Genomic DNA, 26,888 nt, shown 5'->3' with positions numbered 1-26,888 from the left:
CTGATTTATGATGATAAATTACATTATTACTGATTTTAGCAGCGTTTTACTGTTGCAGCTGTTCTGGGGAAAGTTGATTTGAACTCATTTGCAGGTGGGTAGTACTGGGCTGGGTACCACTAGGTTCAGTGGTTCCTAGCCCAGGGGTCAGGCTCCCTACTGGGTCACCAGATAAAACTGAGGGGTCGAGAGATGATTAACGGAGACGGAAAGATGAAAAAACTAAGTTCTGCTTCAACAAATCTTTGTTCTTTTTGTGAAATAAAGAATAAATTCACCTCTCAAAGAATAATTTCTTTGAGAGGTGAACCAAAGTTTTAATCTTTAAGTTTAGATTTTTTTTCTGACTATCATATGTTCTTTTTTAGCTAGTTAATTATTTAGTATTTGACATTATATAAAGTATCAAAAGTAATATGACTTATTACATCCATTCATGATATTAATACACATGCATTAACATTTCAAGTAATTAACAGGTTTAATATTGCTGTTGTTGTTGTTTTGGCTGGAGATCATTTGAACCATAGACTGTATAAACCCTGCCTCCTCCATGTTAGCAGACGGGACTTCGACCAAACTAAAAAGTAAACGTACACGTCAAGTACATTTTTAAAAGATGTTCATTATTCAGTCACAATCTGTCAAGTCCGATCAACACCTTGATTTCAATCTGAGCTCAATACGGCGTCACATGTATCCAGGATGATTTCGCTTCATATCTGTACAACAGAGAGGAAGTGGGGATGCGTCTCACATCTTTATCGACAGTCTCTAGTTTGATCCTTTAACTTATTTCCAAACATTGTTTAGTTTAGTCCATAAAGCAACAAACAACCCTGGTGTTTATTTTAAATGTTGCAGAGTAGAAGGTTCCTGTCATATCAAGTAGACTAGAAAAATAATGGGCCATAAAACAGATTGAAAACCAAGTGAAGTACAAGAGGCTCCAAACAAAGCTCTTGAGTAAACACACTTGTGTCCCGCTCCTCGTCTGGTGAGGTCCCTCCGGGTCTCGTGAGCTGATTCAGAGTCTGTGTCGGTTCAAAGTCGTGTGTTTGAGAGACACTGATCGTCCGACCCAACAAAGGCTCATATCTGAGACGCTTGAAGAAGAGCAGCTCTGAACAAACAGTCAGATAAGAGTCCGGGCCCCGGGGCCACCAGGCTGCTGTGTCTCTGTGAAGGTTAAGTCTCTGCTGTAGGTCAGGCTCAATGTGTTTTCCCTTTCACTCTGGGTTTATGTGCTTTAGGCCGTGTAACATAGTTCTGCAGCCGTCACGTGGAAAACCAAACAAGCCGAGCCGACTTCCCTGCAGCCAGGACATTATAAACAGTTACCTGTGTTTAATGTAGTGTCTGAGGGATTCATGAGCTGTGGAGAGAAACGCTGAGGACAGAAGAATGAGTCTTTACTCGCTGGTGAAGCAGAGCTTTCCACAGCGGTTCTCAGGTCTCCCTTTATACTGCGGTTACATAACCATGGGAGTAGCTGTGGTGACGCCCCGCAGCGCCACGAGGAAACGTCACGCGTGGTGTTAGACCAGCACAGTCCACTGGTACATCAAAGCATTTTCCTCTAACCAGTAGTGACAGGATGTTTTGGCCTTTAGCCAGTAACATTGGTTTTCCCTCTGGCTCCGAGGGCAGCTGCTGAGCTGTGCGTCCACTGGAGACATGAGTCTGAGGACGTCATCGGCTTCTCTAACCTTTAACGAGTCAAATTACTTAAGCACATAATGTCATTTCCAGCAATGGACTCATTCAGTGGCTGCAGGTGGAGGAGATTCAAAATACAGTATTTCAAACATGGGTCATTCCAAGTTTAATCATTCAAATCCACATTTAAACTCACTAGATTTTGTGCAGATCTAATTGGAATACATTTTTTGAGAAAAATCAAAGAAGATGTAGAAATTAATATACATTCCTGGATCTGCCCCATTGTTTGGATCTGCACCAAAACGTATTGGATTCTTCCCTGAGCCAAAACGTATCCTTCCACCAAGTTTCGTGGTTTTCTATTGAGCAGTATATTCATAATCCTGCATATGAAAATTTAGCTTCTCATGAAAAACCAATGAAAACTAAATGTATGTGTCTTGTATCCTGTTTAAGGGAGGTATGGGCTAACAGGGTTTTGACTTTTTAGTGAGATTTCTGCCAAATCTCATTTAAATCTGTGATTAGGCCCTAAAGTGTGATTATGTGACACAGAATGACCGACCTGCTGAGCTGTGAGATAAGTCTGCAGGTGTCTAGTTTTGCTTATTCAGCAAAAAGAAGCTTCTCAGCGAATGTGATGTTTTTATTGAACCGAGCTCTAAGCCCAGATCTCTCACGTGACGACAGGCTGGAGCACATCAGGTATGCACCAGGCGATAATTCACTGGGAATCATCTCTTACAGGAGGCCGTCCCCTCTTATGAGATAATAGGTTTTAATCATGAGGACAGAAGACGTGAGAATTAATATCATTACACTAAATGAACAGAATAAAAGTGGAAATATACATGCAAACACCAATAGCTCGTTCACATTTCTTGTCTCTGTACAGACAATTAACAAGTATAACAATGACTTGTCAAAGATCCAGTCCTCCTCATCGAGATCTCCTCGACACTTCCAGAACCTTTTAGCGCACGCTTCCTGTCACAGTTTCTGGCACACAGCTCCTTCTTCCTGTTTACATTTGAAACACATTGTGAGGAAAAGGGCTCCGGGCTCCGGGTTGAGACTCTGGTGCTTCTCTGCAGAGCTCGGGAGGAGAGCCGAGGGTTATTTCTGTTTCGCCGACCTGTCAGCCCCGCAGAGAGGAGAAGCCTCTATCGCCTCGAGGTAATTACAAGGTTTATATGACAGGGGAACAATCGGCGATCTTCGTCAGCACCCAGTCACTGTGTCTCGGAGGCCGAGGCCTTTTAATTGCAGAGCCCTGGTGTTTGTCAACATGTACTTTAAGGGGACGGCTCAGGAGTAATGGAAGGGTTCATGTGACTCTGCAGCACGTCCACAGTGCATAACCTGAGCCTGGATAGATTACTCTAGTGTTTGTCCTCCTCTGTCACGTCTGGCTCTGTAGTGATGATTTAGCAGATCTGGGGTCAGACAATTTAATTAACCTCTGAGGTGTTCATGCATGGTAAGTGTTTCTCTGTGAGTTGGATCCTGAACAAGAGAAAACACACTTGACAGCGACACAAATTGCTTGAACCCGACCGGTCGAGGAATCAAAATCAGACGAACTGGTGCACATGATTTCTCATCTTCACCAACATTTACATGCTTGACGTATTTTTAAAGGTAAAATAGAGACGATGAGATGTGTTGGACGGATCTGGGACGAGCTGGTCAGGGATCAGATCATGTTTCCTGGATCAGCAGAAATGAAGCTGAGCTAAAGTCCAGTCAGGAACTTTGCGTTTTTCCTCTTAAAGCAACACTATGTTGCTTTTACCGAGCAACAGCGCCCCCTGCAGCCACTAGTGGTAAAAAACGAAAAACAAAGCTTTCGCTGCGTAGTCCCACAAACAACTGAACGGTGGATATTTCCCATGATCCTCTGCTTCCTGAACCAGAAGAGATGCTGCCGTAACAAATCCACAAAACTCTCTTTGGAATTTTTCATATTTTAGAATTATCCTCGTTTAATTTTAGATAATATTCAGCACTGGTTTTTAATTACTTCGAATGAGTCTTTTTATCTGATCTAAAGTTTGTTTTAAGACGAGTACCACATTTTTATTGGTTTTCACAATGATGTTGAACTTAACCGCAGTAAGTAACTCTGTTCATCTCACTGTCAACATCCGCTGTCACTTACTTCCATTGTGGTTGTGTTTCCGTGGCTTCTGTTGTTGTTGTTGTTGTCACTTTTGCATTCATGTTTTCCGTTAACGCCCTCGTGTGAGATGTCTTGCCCAAGGACACATCGGCATGCAGAGTGGGGGAGACGGGGATCAAACCCCTGACCTTCTGGTTAGCGGACGACCCGCTTTACCCAGCCGCAGCTGCCCGAGTTGCAGTTGTGATGTGAGATGATGAAACTGTTTTCACTTCAGTGCAGAATTCAGAATCTGTCCCCGGTGTGTCTGCAGCGCCGTCAACTGGGACCGTCTCTGCCATCGTTGTCATTCAGGAGCTGCTGCTTCAACGCTTCTGCTCACAGACGATATGAAATGTGACACCCACTCGTTGTGTGGCCGGCCGGCCGCGCTGACACTGATTGACTGTGCAGGACATGAATGAAAAAGACCCAGTTTTGTCATCCTGTGAAGTTCACAGCTTTGATTTCCACCCACTGTCTCAGTGAAACGTAGAGGAAGCTCGTAGGAAGGTGATAAAACTCGTCCTTTGAGCCCACAGCCACTGGGAGAGAACAAACATGTCTCTGAGGGGACCAGTACGGGACGAGGACTTTGTCTCTGGAGAATCGAAGCATCTTCCTGGTCCCTTGTCTTTGTGCCTGTCCCTTCGGAGGATTGAACGCCTCTCCTGAACAGACTAAAGGGAATTTCACAGGTGCCTGAATTCCTGAACACCCAGGGGGGAAACTCCGGTCCGTCTGGACCGTGACATTCCTCCAGCAGCTTGTGGAAGATTCATTTCCCCTGACTAAAAGGTTTCATCTCCAGCCCTCTGTCACCACAATCAGCTCCACAGCAGAGGGTGAGAGGTCAAGTCCCAGGCAGTGGAGGTCAGGAAAGTTCAGAGTAAAGACAGAGGGACTCAGGGAGGAACTAGTGTGTCTCTGTGTATGGATTTTGTGTTATTGTGCTAGTTTTGACTAATGTACTGTACACGTCTGATATTTCTTATCATAATGAAATTTGCTAATGAAGCTATCGTCTCAATAAAATAAACACAATTGATTGATATAACTGAATGTTTCCTCATAACCTTTATTCTCAGATTTTGATCACAATGATCCATTACAGGAATACGTCAAACTCTCAAACTATTTACGTAATAATGATAATGACCTCTGTTTCCATAACTCTATAAACAACTAAGCTAGAAAGTGATTAGCAGAAAGAAAAGAAAAGAATTTTTTAAAAACACACTTAAATTACAAGAAATATTCATAATAGTTCATGAAACTAAAACATGAAATAAAGTGAAGTTACACACAAAAAACGAATGTATATCAAATGTTACATGTCTGATCTCAATCTGTCCCACAAACAAAGAACAATCTGCTCACATCCTGAGTCTTTATCTGACCCACAAGTCACACACTACTATCTCTTGATTATTCTATATCAACAAACCTGAAGCTCAACAACCACAGATACAACATTACTACTTGAAAACTCCACTCTGAGCTCCGGACCCTGCAGAGATGGAGTCTCTCTCTTCACGTTTTGCTCGTTTCAGGCGGACGGAGGGAAACTGCATGGCACAGATTTCACGCTCTATATAAAGACACATTCCTCCATGTCGGCTCAGAGGCAGCTCTCTAAATGCAGGACAGGCCGTAACCTGTTCACCGCTCTGCTGACATCCTGCTGCCTCCCTGACACCACAGTAACCCAATCACTCACCTCTGCTCTTTTAACGGCTCACTGTTCAAACTGCTTTTGTTCCACATCAGAATCAATTATCAAAATATGTATAGATTCCTTTTCTTTTTCTGTTATATTTTATCTAGACTAGTACTTAAACATACATTAAATGCCAGTGAGGTATTTTTCCTCTTTTTTACGCTTTAAAAGCTGCAATTTTAAACAGCAAGAGTAAACAGGATCTTCACTTGGATGATTCCCAAAACACAGATGTTTACAAGGAAGAGAAACCACAAGAAAACAAAAACTACTCCGAAGCTTTGTGTCAGTGCAGCGTTCACTCCTCCAGTAAAAGAAACCTGCAGGTTTGAACACGTCCGGCCAACCAGAGCGCTCGTTATTGTCAAAAATGCACAGAGACTTCCAAAAACTTTTTGGGGGTGAAGCAGAACGAGGCCTTCTATGTTGATCATGATTCGGGATAAAATGATTATATCTTTAATAAAGTCAGTTGAAAAAAACACTTAAATTAAATATCCTTCGTTCACTTTAAAAATTATAGTAAAGCAAATGTTAGGTTTTAGTTTTTTTATAGTGTACAATTAAAAAGTACCCATCAAAACAACCATGCAGAGAAAACGCTTTCCAGAGATAATCGTTAACATCCTTCTCAGAAGTCTCAGAAGAGAAGCACTTATTTGACTGATTTGTTTTTTGCATATGTTTATTTGCAGTTTGCCTCATTTCCCACATTAAATGACACGCGGGTTCCCTTCTGCTGCATCTCCTCCACAAGACGGCAGATTGAAACACATCATCTACTTTAACGGCCGGTTATTTCGAGAGGAGGAATCTGCTTCTCCCTGTGGGCGCTCCAGAAACTATCAAAGCCCCAGCAGCATGCGCGCAGATGCGTGAGATGTTCTGATGCCAAATGACTCCTGTTGTTTTTGTTGTGCTGTGTTTCGCTGCCGGAGCGATGGAATGACAAACTTGAGGGTTCCTTGAAAATGTCCTCACCAACCAGTTTTTTGGGGTCTTGGCTGAACTGAGAGTTTTATTAGAATGCAGCGTGATTTGCAAACGGTTAATTACTTGGATTCACGTTTTCATTTTGATAATTGAAGTCATGGCTGTCACAGACTGACTGGCTGTGGCCGGGGAACAAACTTGTGACCCTGCTTGATGTGGGGGGGTGTATGGGTGTCAGGCCTGCCGCAGCGGTGGGAATTAACCTAAGTGTTGTTATTGGTGGCGTGTCTCTACCGATCAGAGGAGAACATGACGGCGACAGGCTCGGATTCCTCCTCCACGCTGCCGGCTTGACTTATGGGACATGAGATACACCATCAAACGAGTATTTTCCCACAGTAACTGTAACCACACTTTTTCCATCCCTTTCATTTCTTGGGTATCAAGCTTCTGACAAATTTCACACTTCCTGGGAATTTGTTTACATACGAGATTGTCACATGTCGTGCAGATGACTCTCTCCAGGAGAAAATCACTGTGGAAGTTTGTTAAAGTTAGTTTAAACCTCAACGGCATATTAAAGTTATTATAGATAATGTTCTTTTATACTGAAACATGAAAACATTTACAAAAAAAACTTAGTTGTAATTACAAGTAGGGGATGATTTCTGAAGGTTACGATATCCCTTAAGCCAGGTTAAATCATAGACTGTAAATAAAGATGGATCAGCCCAGTGGCTAAGTCCTTACGATACATATGCTCGACAAATGTTTACATAATGTTTTCCCCCATTCTCATCACATCCAACCAACCTTACTAGGAAAAATTAACAGCATCTGTGTAATAACAACTGCTAAAAACGACAGAAACCATCTTTGAGAAACATTTATTTGACGTATACTCTGACTTTTTAGTTTGGTCAATGTCCCATCTGCTAATGTGGAGGAGGTGGGATTTATGACCTCTACTTCAAAATGCCACCAGGGGGCAATTGAGATCAGTAGGCTTCACTTTTGAAGAGCTGTCATGTCGTCTGTCTCAATGTAAAGTCTCTATGTGAAAATAGGAAGTTTCAAGTGGTTTTCTATTATCTTCTTCTATACACTCCATGATTAAAGCTAATGATAATTAGCATATGTGCTAATAAGCCCCAACATCCTATTCTTTCCCTAATATTTCCCGGTCTATAAAGATGTGAGCTCGTATCTCCAGTGTTAAAGTCTTTCACTTAACATCCGTGTGGTAGAATAATGCAACTACATGACTCTAGAACATGTTGCCAGAGACAATGATTCAGAGAGTACAATTCAGACAGGGACACAAAGAGACAGACACCAGTATGTAAATGCAGTTTCTGGGAGACCGGGTTCGTGGAAGATGTCAAAGTTTAGATTTTCATGAGAAAACCAAACAAGGCCCCTTGATATTTCATGAGACTGAACCTGAGGCCCTAATGACTTTCCATAAATTTGGAGCTGAAAACCTTGATGGCTGTCTTGGCAGGAGAAACATGCTTTTGTTGTAACTTAAAACTTGGGCTTGGGAAGTTTAGAGAGGCAACAACTTTGTGGTATTAGTCTCTGTGGTCCGTGTATATTTTCACTGAAAACAACAGATTTTCACATTCCGCAGCATCATTTATTCATCTGACAAGCATTATGGTGTCAGGCTTGCGTTATTAGATGATACAAATCATTTCCTGCTGGGTGAAATCTGTCTCGCTTTGTTTATGATTGTTTTTTCTTTCCTGGTTTTGTTTCTTTTTCTTTTCCCATGTGGAAGTTTTGAACCATCCAGTGTGCACGGACCTGACTGGATCCACCCTGGTTCTCTGGGAGGAAACCGCTTCCATTCCCCTCATTTAGAAACTCGCCGCAGCTCCGAGCCTGCTGTTACACAAGCGGCGGGTTGGAGCGCCGCCCTCTCACATGCTGATGTTAACTCCATACGCAGCACTTTCCCTCGGTCGAACCCCAGGCCCCCCAAACCCACACACTATCTATTAGACCCAAAACCGAGCTGTTCATTTGTGCTTGTGGTTCAGAATTCCATTTGCATTACAGTAAAAAACTTTAGCTTTGTCATGGTACAGGAGACGATGAAGGATCGTTTTCTCAGTGAAAAGCAAAACCTCGTGACTCACACAGCAACAGCCTGTAAAGTGAACCCAATGAAACTGGATGAACCAATGAAATCACACGTTGATTCCAACAGATTTTACTGTGTTAATTGGTAAGTTTATCTAATTGTATCTAGATATTATTATCTCGATGAATCATAGCTACCCTTGCTAGCATTACACTATTCTAAGCATGGCAGAATGACACACCTAGTAAGTTATTCTATTAGAAGTAAACACTTTTTTTTAGTAGAATAAATGTATTGTCTGCGTATAAATTCAAAATAAAATTCACGTACATCTCCCAAACTTCAGTATGTTAACCAGTTGACATGTTCCAGTAAGAGGTATTGATTTATTTCAAGACGTAGGGGAAGTGGAGTTAGCCCTAGCTAGGTTGTTAGCCGTTGTTAGCATACCAGACAGAAGCGTGGAGGAGCCATCTTGGATTTTGAAGTTGGGGGATGGCTCGGTATCTACTTTCGACTTCCTGAGGTTTCAATCTGACTTTAGAGTGAGTTCCACGTTCATTTCCACATCGTGAACTCTAAAATTCCGACTTCCCAGTTTAAATGGATCATTCAGTCTCTCCGAGCCGCTAGCCTGACCGTAGTCTTGTTGTCTTTTGTTTGTGCTTTCACTGGGAGAGCTGGCTGTCCAGCCAATATGCTGGTCCAGGTCAAAACAATATTTTCGCTCGGGCCACATTGAGGCTAAAGTAATCCTGATTACGCACTTAGGCTTAAGTGACAGAGCTCGTAGTCACCAGGCTTCTTCAAAGACACCACTTCAGTCTCTTATCGCATTAATATTCTCCAAATGAAACGTATACATGGCTGTATAGAGGTCTCTCAGAATAGGAGAAGGAGCTCCTGTGAGGCACAGGAAGAGGGCTGTTTTGCTAAGGCCTAAAGCTGGAGCTGGTTTTCCTAGGTGACGCTGGGGATCAGCCCAACCCAGAGCGGGATCCCAGTGCTCTCCGGTTCATGGCTGAAGGGAACATCTGGTTCTGTTTAGGCGCAGTGTTTGTTCCACGCGTCCGTTCCAGAGGCTGTTTGTAATGTGTTCCTGTGTCTTTGGAGTCAATGAGGTCCTTCAGACAAGAGTTCAGCCATGAGATAATAAAAGTTAATTCACCTTCAGAACTGTCCCTGAGCCTCGGCTGAAATGGATTTAATCTTCCTTATCCTTGACCGTCAGATACGATCGCGTCCCTCTGTTCCCTCAGTCTGCACTTTCTTGTTATTGTGTTGTGACTGTGTTTAGTATGAAAGCAGGTGGTTTACTCCTCTGTTGAAACAGGGAATTCCCTCATTCGCACAAGTAATTGGGGGCACAAGCGGATCAAGCCGCCATTTAAAAGCAGGCTTTTGTTTCAGAAGGAGAAAATTGCACCGCTAAGGCCCTGAAATAGAAACGTGGCGGGCACGCGGCAGACTCATTTCCGTTGCTTAAAGCCTCTTTTGTGTTGCTCTGAAAGTTACAGAGCTACACCAAGAAACTCTGTGTCGTAAATTGTATTTTTAGACAAATGTTGCGAGTGAAATTCGGATAGAGAAACCAGCATGACTCCTGCCCTTGTTCCCATTCCGAGCACTATTACCAGTATTTCCACTGCCATTATCAAATGCAGCTCCACCTCCAGGCCTGACCATGCTCCCAGTCCCTGTTCGCCTCAGACTCCATTCAACACTCTGAGTCTACGAGTTTCCTGGCTCAGTTTATCACAACCACAACATTGATCTCCGGGACAATCAGCAGGAAGTAGACGACCCCAGTCGGCCTCAGATCAGGCTTTGTGACCTGCACCATGATTATCAGGAGTCGCAGGGACACAAAGAACGTTTTCCATTTTTTTCCGAGGAAAAGCAGTAAACATATCTGCAGGCGAGGACTGTTTACAGAACCCTGAGGCCTGCGAAGCTGGTGCCAGACTGGCTGAAGGACAAACTTAGACTAGAGTAGATTATCGAACAACTCTTAACCAGTGTGCTGTGATTGAAACACAACATCTCAGGCAAGACACATAGTCAAATCTAAAGGTTATGTGTATATTCAGATTTACTTTTTTACTGATATTCTGCCACTTGGTTATAGTGATGCAAACATTAATGTAACTACTGAGCAGCATAATATCTTATCACCGGCCGCCTCACTCTTGACTTGTTGCTCAGTTTTTGGTCTCAACCAACTCCTGAGAAACATATTTTTGCTGTCGGCTAAACTGTGAGCTGCAAATCAATATAAATCTCAGTAAAGAAGAAGGGATCCACAGATTTAAGTGATAATTCTGTTGTACGTTGCACATTGTTTTCACACCGTCAATACTGTGTTATTATAAAAACATTGATTATTGCTACTCCAAGTATTTTATGAACACTCAAAACAAAAGTGAATGTGAACTGAATGTCGAGAAGATTGTAGCCGCTGCTGCAGTTTCATAATGACTCACTACAAAGTGTTATGAAGAGGTGGTGAACTGTGGTACATAGAAGAAAGCTAATTAAGAATCAAATGGGCATTGTTCTCCACCACTGGAGACAGTCAATCTATTTTCTTGCTGAACTTTCAACATTTTCCTCGCAGTCGACAGTAGTTAATCCTGAGGTTGAGTATGTAGTTTACCTATAGGGCTTTTATGTATCTTATTCACAGCTCCTGTTATCTCATCGTTTGGGTTTGACTTCAAAGTCTTTTGTTAAAACGCACACAACTGAACACTTAGAAGAAGAGAAAACGTCCGACAGCCGCAGAGAGAATCAGTTTTCAGACGGGACTGACTAATGTGGCCGTGAGGAGGGAGGAGCTGGTCCACAGGTGCTTTGAAGCCGACTTTGTGACTATGGAGAGGGGGGGGGGGGTTGATCATTGAAGTATTTTATTGACAGCGGGTGCAGGGGGGAGGGGGGGGGGGGGCTGCACAGCACAAGATCACACAGTGAAAGCCGGAGGTGAGGTGGTGGCTGCCAGGGAGGAAACCAGGCACCAGTTAATCATTGCCTAATGTGTTTAAAGAGGAGAAACTACAACAGAGCCTGAGATTTCGTTTCTGTTTGAGGTTTTTTTCCGAATATACAAGAGTCCCAAGTAAATATTGGATTGTCCTTCCTTCTAATGACAAGGTGCTTTGTTGGTTCCCTTGGGGTTTGTGGATTCACTGTGTACTCAGTCAACACAGAGACCTTAAGATAAAGATGCTTGAAAAACTAAATGAAAATACTCCTGAAGTAATTTACTGTTGGACAAGGAGAGTAAATAGACAAATAAAATCAAAAGTCAAGAGTAAAATCCAATCAGTACAAATAACACTTTGAAAATTATAGCAGTGTAATAATATTTTGTTGAATTTATTTCAGTTATCAGTAAATATGACTCATACTATGCAGCAACTGCTAATTCATTAACCTATGATGAAATGTGCCTGTTACTACTGAACGATTACACAACCTTACATTACTCACCGGGACATTTCAGAGGATGTACGTCCGAGGCTAAATAATAATTAATCAAATCCGGGTGGTGCTGACAGGTTTCTGACTAACTTATGCTACAACGTTCTTGGAGCGGAGCTGTTAAGTGACAGAAGGATTCCGAAAATCCTCAGAGGAAACATTAATCATACTGTTAACCTGCAGGATGACAGCCTAAGTATTTAAAAAACTTTACAGAGTTCATCAACAGATTTTATGATAAAACAGTTAAAACCAATTCCAGATAGAAATAACACTTAAGTAAAATCAGGCAAAGTTCTCAGATAAAAGTAAAGATATCTTAAAGAAGTTACTATTCCTGATTTTTCAAATAATATTATGTAATTTCTTTATTGGAACAAAATGAACAAAAGAAAACTTATTTAGAAAACAGGTAATTCTGCCTGTAGTAAACACAAGATGTAAATCTCGTTGAATCTGCTGTTGATTACCACAAATGAAGCTATTTACACTGACATGATCTTTTCCTTCTGCCTTGTAATGAAACACGATTCTTTGGGAAACCTGGTCCAGTAATTTGTTCCATGTCATTAACATGAAGAAAGAACCCAGCCTCCTAACACACACAATAGGAACGGTTCACAGCACGGAGCACACACAAGGTGGGTGGCTCTCCCACGGGTTACTGTTCTCCTTAATTAGCCCATTACTGGTTGACAGAGAAACAAACCGACCTGCGGGGGATTAATAGCCAACAAAATTCCCCTTTGTTCCACCGAAGAAACCCTCCTGCCAGATACAGTAAAGCACATTTACGATAGAGGGCGGAGCTGTGAAGAAGAGAAACCCTCTACCAGTGAATAAACTGTTACCAGGTCTGTAATTACAGCCCCTCACACACAGATACAGGAGTCGGGAGGGGGGGGGGGGGGGGGGGGGGGGTGACACCAGGTGAGCTTCTTGAATATGAAGTGTGACTGATCAGTTGGCAAGAACAAACAAGAGCCAGACACGTAAACACACTCCCAGAGAGTTCTGCTGAATCATTCACCTTCACAGGAATCTGCAGTACTTGGAACTGATTCATGTTTATTGAGGAAGACTGTTGTTTTCCTCTCATGTCTTGTCATGTTGATGTCAGGACTCAAAGCTGCGTCACTGGGACACAACAAATGCAGCCGGCCAATCAGAAGCACAGATATCCGTCCTGGTGGCAAAGAGACTGACGAGGCTGCAGGACGCTGTTCGATCACGCACGGGGAATGCACTGTGGCCTCAGGTGTGTTTTTCTATTTTGAAACAGGCGGCTTCCTCCTCTGTTGTGCTCCATCATCCGTGGTCATGTGGTTGTAGAAATGGTTTGACTTGTTTCAGTGGAAGCATCGAGGATTTGAAACTCTTTAGAAGTGTTTATTGCCACTTAAGATAAGATAAGGTTCAGCCGTTAGCCGCTCAACAGGCTCTCTGATGTTGTTTCTCATGTTAAAGCTGCTCTTATTGGTAGTTTATGTATTTGTCAACCTACAGGGAAGTAACACACAGATCTACAGTTTTGCTCCAGCTGTAGTTTTTAAAAGCACTTCAGCATCTTTCAGCTCATTGTTTTGGTTTTTACGACCCACACTTTCACTGCTTTGATTCTCTTTCATAAGAACTTGAATTCTCGGACAGAAAAACTTGGATAAGAGGTCGAAGCTAAGCGAATTTCAAGTAAATTAAAAGCAGTTAGAACAATTTTTGCCTCTGTCAGGAGTTCCTGGAAAGTTGGAGCTAATCTCAGGGATGAGAGTGAATCCCCCCCCCCCCCCCCGATGGATTTAAAACAAATGGTGCGTGGTTGATTCCCACTGTGTTATGGATGTTGATGAGACAGCGAGACACAAGCAGCTGGGCGAGCCTCCTCCTGGCTCCTCCGGGGGACGCAGAGCTCAGCGTGACTCACCCACTGATCACGTCGTTCACTTGAAGGATCGCAGTTCCTCTGTTTGCTCGTTACGTGTGAAGGGGCAGACAGGAAACCTCCGATCATGAGTTCCTTCATCGTGCTTTGCTCTCGTGTTGCTCATTTATATGAAAGATAAACTAAAAAAAACTCAGATCAAGACAGTGAGCGCGAAGGTCTTTGAGATGTGGCTAGACATTGACTTTCTCTCAAACAGCCGTTTTGGGAGATTTTGAATAAACGGGGTAAAGATGAGGTCTCACAGCACCATTCGTTAAACAAACATCAAACCCTGTTTCACAAAGGACAAAGGCTGTGAATAAAGATCAAACCCAATGAAGAAGAGACACATCATGATTTGAGTCGCTAAATAAATGAAAAGATAATATTTTCCAACCGTTTGCTCTGTTCATTGTGGCGGCGAGGGACGGAAATGCAGATTGAGCAGGGAGTTCTAATTGTGAGGGTGATGACAGGAGAGATTACTGAGAGCAACTTCAGCCCACGTGGAAACCGAGTCCGTCATGTTCCTCTGTGTCTTTTGTTTTTGCAAAGAGCCACAAAGCTCTCTGGACGCTTACTATATGAATAACTAAAAAAAACGATTTCCTGATTTGTGTAATTTCATCACCAAATGACATTTACTGCACATAAACACAATTATCGTCCTTCACTGACCCATGTGAAGCAAATTCATCCTCGAAATTGGGACGATAACTGGTTTTATTGAAAGGCTCCTGCTCCAGCACGGCACCCAGTCTGACTCATTGCATACAAAGTGCCTGTTTATGCTAAATTCTGCTCCTGGGAATATCCCCTCTTCACTGTTCTGTCAAATAATCATTTCATTCGCCGTTGTTGCGAAATCAGAAAAGCCATTAAAACCTCTAATTGACATTTAATTTGACTATTTCATAATTTCTGCTTTGTCATTATGACCATGTTCACCAGCTCATGTTAGCATTAAGTGCTACTATAGCTGCACTTCGACCAAAAGAACCAAGAACCTTTGCGCCCACTGAACAGAAAGGTTCCGGCTGTCGCACATTTAGAAAGAAACAAAATAAATCTGCTGTTTTCTTAAACTTGCCATTGTTCAAGGAATTTTTGAGTAATTTATGAGCTTTCAAAACCAACAGGTATAAAAAAAAAGGCAGCACTGGGGAAATTCCTGTTCTCGCCATTTGCAAAACACTTTGAATGATTTGAGCTGAGGAAGCGTCCCACTTAACTCTAAGTGAAACATCACCTGAAGGGGAAAAAAACCATGTGAGGCGCACGATCAAAGCCGAGCTGCTCTGGCCACACTTATGTTTTATTGCCTCAGTCAATCTGGAGATTACTGTTTCTGCTTTCAGGGCGAGGCGGGCAGCCGCAGAGCGAGCAGAGGCTGTTCCCGCTGACTGACTGGCTCTCTGTGCAGTTGTGTTGAATCATAACGGAGAGGCTGAGAGACGGAGAGGGACAGAGAGACAGTGACAGAAGCAGAGAGAGAGAGAGGGAGAGAGAGAGAGAGGGAGAGAGGGAGAGAGAGAGAGAGGGAGAGAGGGGTGGCAGCTGAGGGTGAGATCTTTGCTTTTTTCACAAAGGCTCCACAGTTCACATTTTAACTCGCAGCATCTCGGGTTGTGGCGTGGACAGGACACCACTGCAGAGGGCCAATCAGGAGGGCACACCAAGCTGTCTCACCAGTCCCATCTGGGGGGGCGGGGGGGGGGGGATGATGTAATCAGACGGGGATGTAAACACTGACACCACCCTTCGCCCTCGACCGTCACCACCACCACCACCGCTCCCTGCTGTCAGACGGGACTGTGATGACGTGTACTCTGTCTATGTCGGGTCTCGATCCCACAACCACCGACTGTAACACGGCCTCAGGTCGTTACCTCACTGTGGAGCGAGGAGTCTCAGACAGTCAGTGATTGTCCACCAGAGTCATGTGTGTGGTCACAGTCAAGACAATGAACCTCTATCTGTTTGTTTGTGAGCAGAATTTTGCAAAAGCTATTCAACTGATGTCCATGAAATGTGGGTGGGTCATCACCCAAAGAAGAAGCCATAACATTTGTTGGCATCAAGGGGCAGATCGTGGAATTATTATTTTGCAACATTTTTTTAATTCCTTTGAGAATAATCCAAATCTGAAAAATTTAAATGTGTCATAATCAGAATCAGAATTATTTTATTTGCCAAGTATATTTGCAAATACAGGAAATTGCCTTGGTGTGGTTGGTGCACTGTACATAAAACAACAATCAGACATAGAACAACAATATGAAACAACAATATAAAACAACAATATAAAACAACTTCCGAATCAATCTGATAACATGATGTTTCTGAAAATACATGTGCAGTTGTTTGTAGTTTATGGCGCCTTAAAATGAAACCACTGTTGTTTGACCCTCTATAATAAAACTCTTCCTCAGGTGTTTTCTGTGTGCGTGTCCCTGTGGATGTCCTGCACTGTCCTGCACATTACCAACAAAGAGGAGTACAGACCTTTAACAGTGAATTCACAGCAGGACCAGCGAGCATCTCTCATGCAGCCCCAGGGCCTCGGAACTTTTCATCCCAGGCTGCTATTTTTAGCCTCCCTCTTGACAGTGTGCGACGCTTTTAGAGGGAAACGTAAGATGAAAACATTGAGCCTTTGTTCGGGCTCATGATGCGGCGCGCTCCGCAGAGCAGACAGAACAGGACGGTCCCTTCACTCAATATGTCCCTGTGAGACTGAAAGAGCCCGGCCTCTCAGCTCCTGTCCCCCCAGCGCTAAATCAATGTCTCAATAGAGCACACACACACACACACACACAGACACACACAGACACACACATACACACGTTCTGTTTTGGTTCCACATGAACTGAGAGAAAGAGAGGTTTACTTATTTTGACAGACGACAGGCACGTTACACAACCATGATAAATAGGTGACATAATTACACAACGACGTATCAGCTCAGTTCATGTTTACTTAGTCCCACAAGTTGAAATTCTTACAATATAAAACATGACAATTGACAATTTCTCTAAATTCTAGACAAACACCAATCGTCCCCCACAGTTTAACGAGTTGCTTAAGTATTGAGTGATATGAAATATATAAAAAAAAAAACGGTGTCATTTCTTTCTCATTTTTACAAAACCTGAAACAAGAGGACATATCTAAGACTTTGTTTAACAGTGTGTTTATCTGTGCTAAACTAAGATGGCTAACACATCTGCATAGAACATAGATTAATGAGGTCCAGTGAAGGACAGCATGGCTTCTCTGTCCTCTGTGATTCCCTGGCTGTTTTGTATCTCTAGCAAATTGACAGAATAGTAGCAGAGCATTAGGCCACAGTTAAAAAAATACTTTTTTGAGTGAGTACGTAAATAAGAACCAAAGATTATTTTGGTGGTGGACAGTCAATCAGAGATCGTGACAGCAGATCATGGATCGTGATCGTGATCCACAATACGGTGATAAATCTGCAGCTGCTGTGATTGTTAACCTCGACAGGCTTCAGCAATAACGGCAATAAAAGTTCAAGTTAACGCTTTAAAAATTGCTGTACAGAATATAATAAATGGCTCATGTGATTTAGGTTGTGGGAGGATTTAAAGCACAACTATTTCCACTGCAGGCGTCACATAAACATGACAAGTAGACCTGTTATATAAGTGGTATTAACGTTAGGATTTAAGAGTTGTCCCTTATCAATAATTGTGCAGATTCATTGTGTAATCCTTCAAAACTTCACACACGCCACCCGACATCCCCCCGTCTCAGCACATTTAATCCAGCGCCCTCCTCGCTCCCGTCCAATCCCCCGGCACCGGCGCTATCTCTGCCTGCGGAGACACAACACGCCGGGAGGCCAACACGTGGGAGAACAGTGAGTCTTTCTGTATCGATGTGGGTAGTATGTCTGACAGCGGAGGGTGGGGGAGCGTTCCCAGCCTTGACGACATGTGTCAACAGGATTTATAATCCCCCCACCCCCCCCCCGGTGCAGACACTGGGAGCATCATATCTTTCTTTATCCCGGCAACAAAAATGACGAGCGTGCCGGAATTCAAGGTCCAGCTGCACCTGTGGGGTCAGATTCGCTGACGAGGGATTTGTGTTTGTCCTGTTTCGGTTTCGCCTGGCAGAGTTTGGGGAAGTTGCGACTGCTTTTTAGTTTCTGGACTTTGGACGAGGCGCTCGAAACCCAAACACCTCGACAGCGCCGGCAAATATTTGCTTTTGCCCATTTTTTCCTTTTTCCTTTCTCGGCACAACATGACTTTCTCTCCACAGCCTCTTTATCTGTTTATCACGGCAACACGTCCTCTGCTCTATCCTGTTTTGTCCTGTAGCGTATTGTGTTGTTATAATAAGAGGCTTAAGATACAGACAAGGACTCGGATACAGACTTTGTACAGATACTGAAACCAAGGTTGCTGGAGGATGTGGCACCCGGAGGGACACTTGGCATCTCTTGTCACTGGGCCCCAGTCGTGACCCTGCCTTCTTTGCTTGGCATAAATGAGTTATGATACAAAGATGTCAGGGCAGGATTCAACCTTGTCTTTTTGATATTGTACATCATATCAGCTTTGCTCGATGTTCCTCTGTGGATAAGAACACGACAGATGGAATAAAAAAAAAGCTAGAAGTGTCAGATCGAGATTGAAAAAGCACACGAGCAGCGAGTTGCATCTCCGATCTGACCGGAGTCACATGTCACCCTTCCTCTGTCTTTTGACCAGGGACACGTAAAGGAAGCACTTAAATAATCACATGCATTCAAACTTCAAACTTTCGTATTATAAATAGAAATTGTGGGCCACATTCCGGATTGCTGTTTTTCAACTGGGAATGAAGTTGAGTTAAGCTCTATTCAATCTGATTTCAAGGGTGACTTGGATGAATATATCAGAGTCAAATGAAGTCAAGTCAAGCTTAAGCCACAGCGTCACAAAGAAAATCGGTTCTGTGGAAATAGCGTTTTATTTGGTTTGACGTTTGAAAAATATTATTTTTCACATTCTTGCTGAGAGTTAGATGAGGAAATCAACACCTCACTCATAAATGGTATACAGCTAGAGCCAGAAGCAGCCGTCAATGACCATAGGTTGGCTTGTTTTTTATGAATGGGAATCACGTGAGATGTAATATGTTAATTAGAGATTAGAGGAAAAGTTTGGGAAATGTTTGGAGAAACTGATTCGGACGTTATAGTTCTCAACCTCAGACATTTTCAGGACATTGTCTGGAGTTCAGAATAAAACACAACAAGAAGAGACTACATATATAATTCTGAGTTAACATATTTTCGTGACATTTTATCACCAAATCTCATTCGAATTCTGGAAAATGTCCAGTGAAAATCCTCTGAGCTCGGCAGGTTGAAGCTGGACCACATCATAAATCATAGTGACCGCTGTTGAATTTCAAAGAAGCACCAGATTTTACTTGGAGTGTATTCAGTCACCTGTACAATCACTTCTGTCTGCCAATGCCCATCAATGACACTCACACCCCTTCTGCCATAAAAAAAGTCGGCCAATTCCTCCTGACCATCATGACAGAGGCTTCTAAGATTGCAAAGCTAACAAAAAATCGACATATCGCCCAAATCCTGAAGCAGCAGAATTATTCTGTAACCTCAGTCTGTGTAGAACCACTTTTACTTTGCACTCAACCCCCAACTCACATATACAGAGAATGTTTTTATTGCAGTAATGGGGGAGGGAGTCGTAAAAGGAGGGAGGAGGGGGGGAGGGGGGTGGGGTTGGGGGGTGCTGCAGTATCCAGCAGATACCAGAGTGCCATGACGACTTGCCCATGTTCAGGGTGCGTTGCCTGTTAGCATTAACTGTAACGACCGGCACTGAGGGGACGACCCATTAGTCATCACAGCATTAGTGCTGCAGTTATAAAGAGTCAACAACGACATCCACAGCAGACTTTCATGCACATTCCATGCAGTGGGGGTGGGGAGTGGCTGAAGGAGGTGGTGGTGGTGGTGGTGGTGGTGGTTTAGCTGTTTGTTTTGTTGTGCCTGAGCCTCCAGCCTTTCCATGGCCTCCAGCGCTGTGACCTCCCCGGCCGGGAAGGATCAGCGATCACAATCAACACTAATCCCAACAACAGATATTCTGATCCCCGCTGTTACAATCCTCCATAAACATGACGCGAGCCGCGGGGACAAGGTTAGCCCAGGTGATTTATGGGTCGGGAACAACCGGTGACCTGTGGCGGGACGGACAATAACCTGCTGAGTGAGAGCTGCTGTCCAGATCTCAGCCAAAGGTAAACATCTTAATTCACGTTAATGGCCTCCGGATGTGTCTTCTCCGTTTAGGAAGTAACAACAAACCGGGGCTTTCAGAATGCAGCTAATTGCCTGTAACTGGGACAGCTGATGGTAGCGGGGGGGAAATGAGGTTTTCAAGGTGTCCCGCATGTATGTGCACAGCATCAGTCACAAGGCGACTGCTTGCTCAGGAGCTTTCACTGACACATTTTACCCTTGGCATCATGACAATACACACAACTATGAAACTGTTATTAATAGCACAACCTCTACACAAGCCCGATGGGGATATTTTTAGTTTGTGGGTCAATACATATTTATTGTATGACTCCAATTGGAATGAAAGAAATCTATCATCAATTCTTCAGTGAAACAATTATATGTCTGTGGCAGTAAAGGACAAATCCTGGGTTGAACTCAGTCAACCAACCATCCATCTGTCCGTTCTCACTAACCTTGCTCAAAGGCACAAACACCAGCCATGACGGACCAGCATCAAATCACACAGTGCTCTACATCTTCGGCTGTGGCCTTTCACAGCCAAGTTGAAACCAGCATGGACAGACAGAGAAAATCAATAATTGTTTACGATTGTTATAAAAAGGCCCATAAGTAGTCTATCAGTCGTCTGATCAATACTCTGATCTTTCAGTGGCCACACAACGGCAAAACACCAATAAATTTTGCATCACAACACAGAATTGCATTCAATACCTCCAATGAATAATTTAGCACATATCCCCTTCTGTGATAATTATGAAAGTGATTCCCAGTGCTAAGAGCGGCTCCAACATGAAATATCCCCATTTGAGAGGCTGACACCTACTCAGCCCATGTTAACTGAGGTAAAATAAATAAAGGTAGATGGTTTAAAGAGTAATCCAATTCACTTTCAAAGTTTAAATGAGTTGTTTCATATGTAAGATGATAAACTCCAAACTTTCAGACTGGCTCTATGCTGATCTATGAATGTTGTGTTGTCCAGCGCCATCTTGTTTCTTTTAAACCAAAGGTTACCATATTTGGAGGTGTAGGGGGTGGAGCCTGCAGCCATTGGATGGTACCAGGGGTCAGTAACATGGTATCCACGTCCTAATGTGTACCATCTGTTATCATCTATTTGACTCTTAATGGGAACATAATTTACGAAATGAACGTCATGTCATAATGAAGAAGACTTTAAACTAGTTATTGAGAACATTAACTCCTTTCGAGGCTCATTTTATATTTGCTACCAGTGGAGCTGCCCTCTGCTGGTCAGTTGATAGAATACAGTTTTCAGGGGCTTCCGCATTGGCTTCACTTGCTGGAACCAGAACCTTGGACCATTTTTACATAGAGTCTATGGTTAATACACAAACTAGTGAAGCAATAACTACACAAATCCACTGAAAAAGAAGACAACTATAGCGACTAGCAAGATCTGAACCAAACACTGAATGATTTGATCTATTCTAAATATAGGATTTACTAATTCTACCCTGAGGCCTCAAGGATTCACACAATGGGGACCCAGTGAGAGTAGAGAACAGCTGACAAGGTGCCAGGTCCCAGTGTGAGGTGATGGGGACGAGGCCAGGTATGACAGCTGGTGCTTAGACCTGGCTTGTGTTGACCCGCAGCTACTAGCCCGACTCCACGTTGCTACATTAGCCACGTGGATACCATGCAAAAACAAAACAGTGTCCCTCTGCACACACACACACATATACACACACTTGCTCAATCTTGGCTCATATTTCCAAAGATGAGATAGAAAAGAGAAAGCCTCTCAATCAATCAATCAAATTTTATTTGTATAACCCATATTCACAAATCACAAAGGACTCCTGTAAATGATCAACGTTTTAAAAGTACTTTCTTTTTATCAACAAACAGAATCATGCCAATGTTATGCACCATTCTGTGTCTGACCTGCATATATTATCGTGGTATAGGCTGACATAAGCCCACTGAAAGAACCTAGTATAGTATTACCATTGTTTATTCTTTTCACTGTACCATCTGGTGACTTAGACCCCTCTTCCCCCCCGTCCTTTACTCTCTCGCTCTGGCTCTCGTCCATCGGGAAACGAGCCGGTGACTATGCAGATGTGAAGTATGATTTGTGTTCTCCACCGGCGAATGCTCGGCCCCTTCGTGTCAGCAATACAGCAGCGACTGTCTCCGTTAAACAATGAAAAACAGGATGAATAAAAACGAGCGCATTTGTTTTATTATTAATGTTCAAATCGAGGGGGAAGTGGGGGGGGGGATTATTTGCATTTGCCATCAAAAGCTGCACCACAACAGTTTTGTGTGTGATAATTCGACAATATAACAAGCTGTCTCACCTCTGCGCCATTATTTCTGCTTACAATGCCATTACTGGTGCCTGGGAGAAATGAATAGATCCTCAGACAGCACGTAAAGAGGACTTTGGCACGGAATCGCAGATCAATGCCCACATCTATCTGTATGCCTGCAGGATCCCACCACCTTTTCTCAGTTCTCTCCCTCCACTAACTTTATTGCACACCAGGGCTTCAGAATTACGCCTGCACTTTCCTTCCAATATTGCAAGACAGGAAGTTCGTTCTTTTAACTTTCAGTAATCTATTTCACTACTGCACTCTGACTGAATTACAGTGCTCAGGAGTGCACCTCAGCCATCCTTTCACAATCTCATTTTCTAATTTGTCTTGCATGCAGATACCCCTCCTGTGTTTGCCCAATATTTCCCAGAAGGGTCAGATTACTGACGCAAGAATCTCATGAAACCGATCGGCCACCTGACTTATTGCCTCAGAACAGATTCAAATTATTGAGAAAAAAATCACATAGAATAAACATGGGTGACAATATCACCTCATGCTGATTAAAGTGTTTGATGTGGTACTCGAAGCAGGGAGGCGTCCAACTCTCATGACCCAACATTGCACGGGGAGTCTGGTATGTATTCTTACATAACAGATGTTAGACAACATCTGCTTTGCTTTGATTGAACACACGGCTCCTTAGATTTCACGTCCGAGCTCCGAGGAGTTTGAAAGACACATGCTTGTTGTTAGATTGGAACAAGCATTTGTTGAAAAAATAATGAAAGGCTCGTTAGGCTCCGTTCAAATATGCACAATGGTCTGACATGCCAGCAAAACAGTTCCAGTTCAAGTTTCCAGTAAATTTGAAGAATGCATCGCTTCTAATAAGACCAAAACACCTTCTACATTTCAGACATGAATGTGCTTCCAGCCTTATTTGTTTAAGCTGGCGGGGCTTCTCTGTTTCCACACAACATTGTCTCCAAGCACAAGGTCGTGTCCACATGGAATTTGACAGGACTGCTCAGAGGACTGATCTGTAGCATAGAACATGTGGCTGTAATTCCTAGTGTCAACATAATTTGGCGACATAGCTTTAGCTTTATTAATCTGACGTAATAACACTAAACCTTTATCAGCTCGCTCGTTTGTAAATTGCTTAGAAATAGATGTAAAATATAACCTTAGTAAAAGTAAAGTGCCTTGAGATAACTTATGTTGTGATTTGGGGCCATACAAATAAAATGTAGTTGGATTTAATTGAAATATCAAGTCAGAAAAACACTGACATCTTGCAGTGATTATTTGGAGTCAGAGGTGAAGTCAGATCGCTAGTCTCAGCTTTCAATCATGACGCTTTTCATGTTTTATAATAAAATATCTAACATATCAGAAAGATGAACACTTGAACATACATCAGTGTAAGACACAAACCATTTTTGAGAGAATGTATTAGTTATGAAAAGGGTGGACATCTATAGTCTAACAATGTAGCAAATCGGAAAGGGGTTTGTGTGTAACCTTCGTCATATCTGTTATTGTTACATTGTTTGATGGTGTTAGCTGCAAATATCACATTAGTGGAAGTGCTGATAGTGAGGAGTCCTCACACCGACTGACGTCTGGTGGGCGGCTACTCATCTTCCCCTGATCTTCCCCCGGGGAGACAGAAACGCAGAGGGAGTTTTTTTTCAATTAGTCAGATCCTGCCTCAACAAAAAGCCCAACCTGCTCCCAGTTGCATCTCCGGCACGGCCAGAGAAAGCTAATCAAATCAAGGCAGACGTGCTGCAGACAAAGACTGGAAGCACTCTGTGGTCTAAGGGGGAGGCCGAGGGGGGGATATGGGCTGTAAAACATGTCTGGAGTGTCACGTTTGGATTGGTACATTCAGCACAGTGTTTTAGACAAGGAGGTTATATATCATAAGTAACTGGTGGGTAGAGAAAACTGCTTGGATATTGAGAAATCACTTCCGATCATGGTGCTACCTTTTGACCCTTTTTGCAGCTTCAAGCGTTACAGTAACCCGATCAGTTCGGTGTCACATCCAGGGAATAACGATTTGTGGTCTGCAGCTTTTCTTTTCCATGTTGAAGATAATAGACTCTAGGGTTAGCTTTGTTGTTCACAGGTTCCTTTCTGATGTCACTTCAAAGCTGTGTGCAGGCTGGGCCAGAGGGGGTTTTAGCCTGGCTTGACCAAGCACACTTCCTTGGCCCGTTTCATGTTTGGCACTCCATTCCTCTCCCTGACAAGCAGTCGGAGTGGAGTCTGGGCCCCTGAGCACTAATTACAGGTCACCATGTCAACTAAGAGGGTACCCCCCCCCCCCCCCCCCCCCCACACACACACACACACACACACACACACACTCTCTAAACCTGTAGCTCAGATCATGACTGGGGAGGACAGGGCTTTATCGGATAAGCATGAGGATCCATTGCACAAGCAATTTATCATAATAAACATGGAGATGAAGCATTTAACAGAAATGGACACTGGTGCCCTCTCAGAGCCGTAAATATATTTTGCTTTAGCTTATAGCATCATTTAGTCTGCTCATGTTCCTAATTGTACATGTTGGCTCAGATTTGAGATGTTATAAACACCAAAACATGACTTTGCTACAAAAGACGTCTCTATTGCTCTATTGTTATGGTTCTGGTCAGAGAAGGATTATAATATATTTTTGGATCAATCTGCAGAATCGATTAGCCATTTTATCTCACTTCTTATAGCATAATTTAAACCATGTCCTGCGAGGAATTGTGAGTATCGCGAAAACTTGCGATATAGCTGCTGCAGTAGCTAGGAGGATAACAGCCGACATTTAGACTAAAATCATGGTCTAAATTATGCTTTTACTAGTCGAATGTGTATGTCGGGGGTTCACAGACACTGGGATGACACCACAGGAGCAGCATGGAGGCATTTTATGTTATTATTCTGTAGTTTCTTGTACGTTTGAAGAAGTGTTCGCCAGTTACTTCAATTGTGTTGGATTTGGCTGCAACACTGTTTATCCTAGGGAAGTGTTGTGTGGACTCAAACGCTTCGTCATTGTGGTGAGTAGATCATCCTTCTTTTATCTGCATCTTTATTATTGATAGATTATTATTATTGTCATCCGTCTTATTTGATCATCTGTGACCTTATTATGATGAGTATAGTTTGAGAGTTGCATATTATTTGCTGCAAAGCACTTTGTTGCTTGTACTGGAAAAGTACTATACAAATACAGTTATTATTATTTTCAGTGGGATTATTATAAAAAACCAGCTGCAGAGTATTTGTGTGTTTTTTGGAGTAAAAATACCACCTTATTCCTGTGTGTACTTATTAATACACAGGGTCGATGCCCGGTCTATTCCTGCCTCCTCTTCCATCATGACCGCGGCGCGTCGGTCAGCTCAGTCCGGAGGAATGGAATGAGAGGCAGCCGTGGACGATACCAACTCAGGGTTCCCTTAGGGGGGTGAACGCAGCGAGAACCGCGGCGTTAACGCGCATAAACGCACTCTAACAACATCAAGAACATTCTAGAACACATACCTGTTTAATAAAGATGTCGTGTGTATGACGAGGCCGGTCTACACGGTTGATCAGACGCGTGTGAGATGTGGATGTCGCTCCTCGCTCCCCGTGTTTCCGCTCGCAGCCTCCACACATGTGTTCCTCCTCCTGCTCGCTCCTCGTCCTGCGGGGACAGAATGTGGCGCCGCTCGAAAGCTGCGGAGCAACGACGCGTCTCTCCAGAACTTCTTCCCTGAAAAACTCGGGGGTTTTTCCGCGTCCTTTCTCGACTTCGCACGCAGAAACTACCGCAGCTGGATTAACGCTCTCGTTCGGAATACCCGTGTTTTCCCCTCATGTTAGAGACAGAGGTGAGTGTTTTGCGGGGTTCTCTTCTCCATGCGGGATGCTCTGAGCGCTTTTCAACGTTTACAAAAACGCACTCTTTTTTTGCGGATACGACTCCAGTGACGTCATTGAGGCTAGCTGAATTCGCGAACATTTTGGAAGAATTCGCATTTTTCCCCGCTTAATTGAACGTTTATAATAGTTAACATTGGTGTTTTTGAACATTTAAGAAGAGTTCACAGTGGTGATGCTGCCACGACATTTTAACTTTGGAATGTTAGCATCAAAAAGTTCCACACATTCCAATTCCATTCTTTTTGTCCCAGGTGAATTATGTATTCACTGTTTATGACGCAGGATATTTCAGTGACTTAGCCTTTTTCTCCCCGTGTTAATTAATGATTTATCTGTTTAGCACTTTCAAAAAAAAAATTACAAAGTGCATGTTGCAAAGATGTTA

At 43.1% G+C, this 26,888-nt stretch overlaps 1 protein-coding gene across 2 annotated transcripts in view; it reads left to right on the top strand.

The window, feature by feature from the left end:
* The first annotated feature begins 26,267 nt into the window (after positions 1–26,267).
* The window catches only part of frmd6 (FERM domain containing 6), a 25,613-nt gene continuing 24,992 nt past the window's right edge, over positions 26,268–26,888 (top strand). For both annotated transcript variants that reach the window (XM_053434204.1, XM_053434203.1), the window contains exon 1: positions 26,268–26,451. The gene's annotated coding sequence lies outside the window, so the exon portion shown is untranslated. The remainder of the gene's footprint in view (positions 26,452–26,888) is intronic.

The sequence above is a fragment of the Pleuronectes platessa genome, chromosome 11 (assembly GCF_947347685.1).
Source record: "Pleuronectes platessa chromosome 11, fPlePla1.1, whole genome shotgun sequence".
Classification (NCBI taxonomy): domain Eukaryota; kingdom Metazoa; phylum Chordata; class Actinopteri; order Pleuronectiformes; family Pleuronectidae; genus Pleuronectes; species Pleuronectes platessa.
This window is presented reverse-complemented; position numbering and strand designations above follow the sequence as displayed.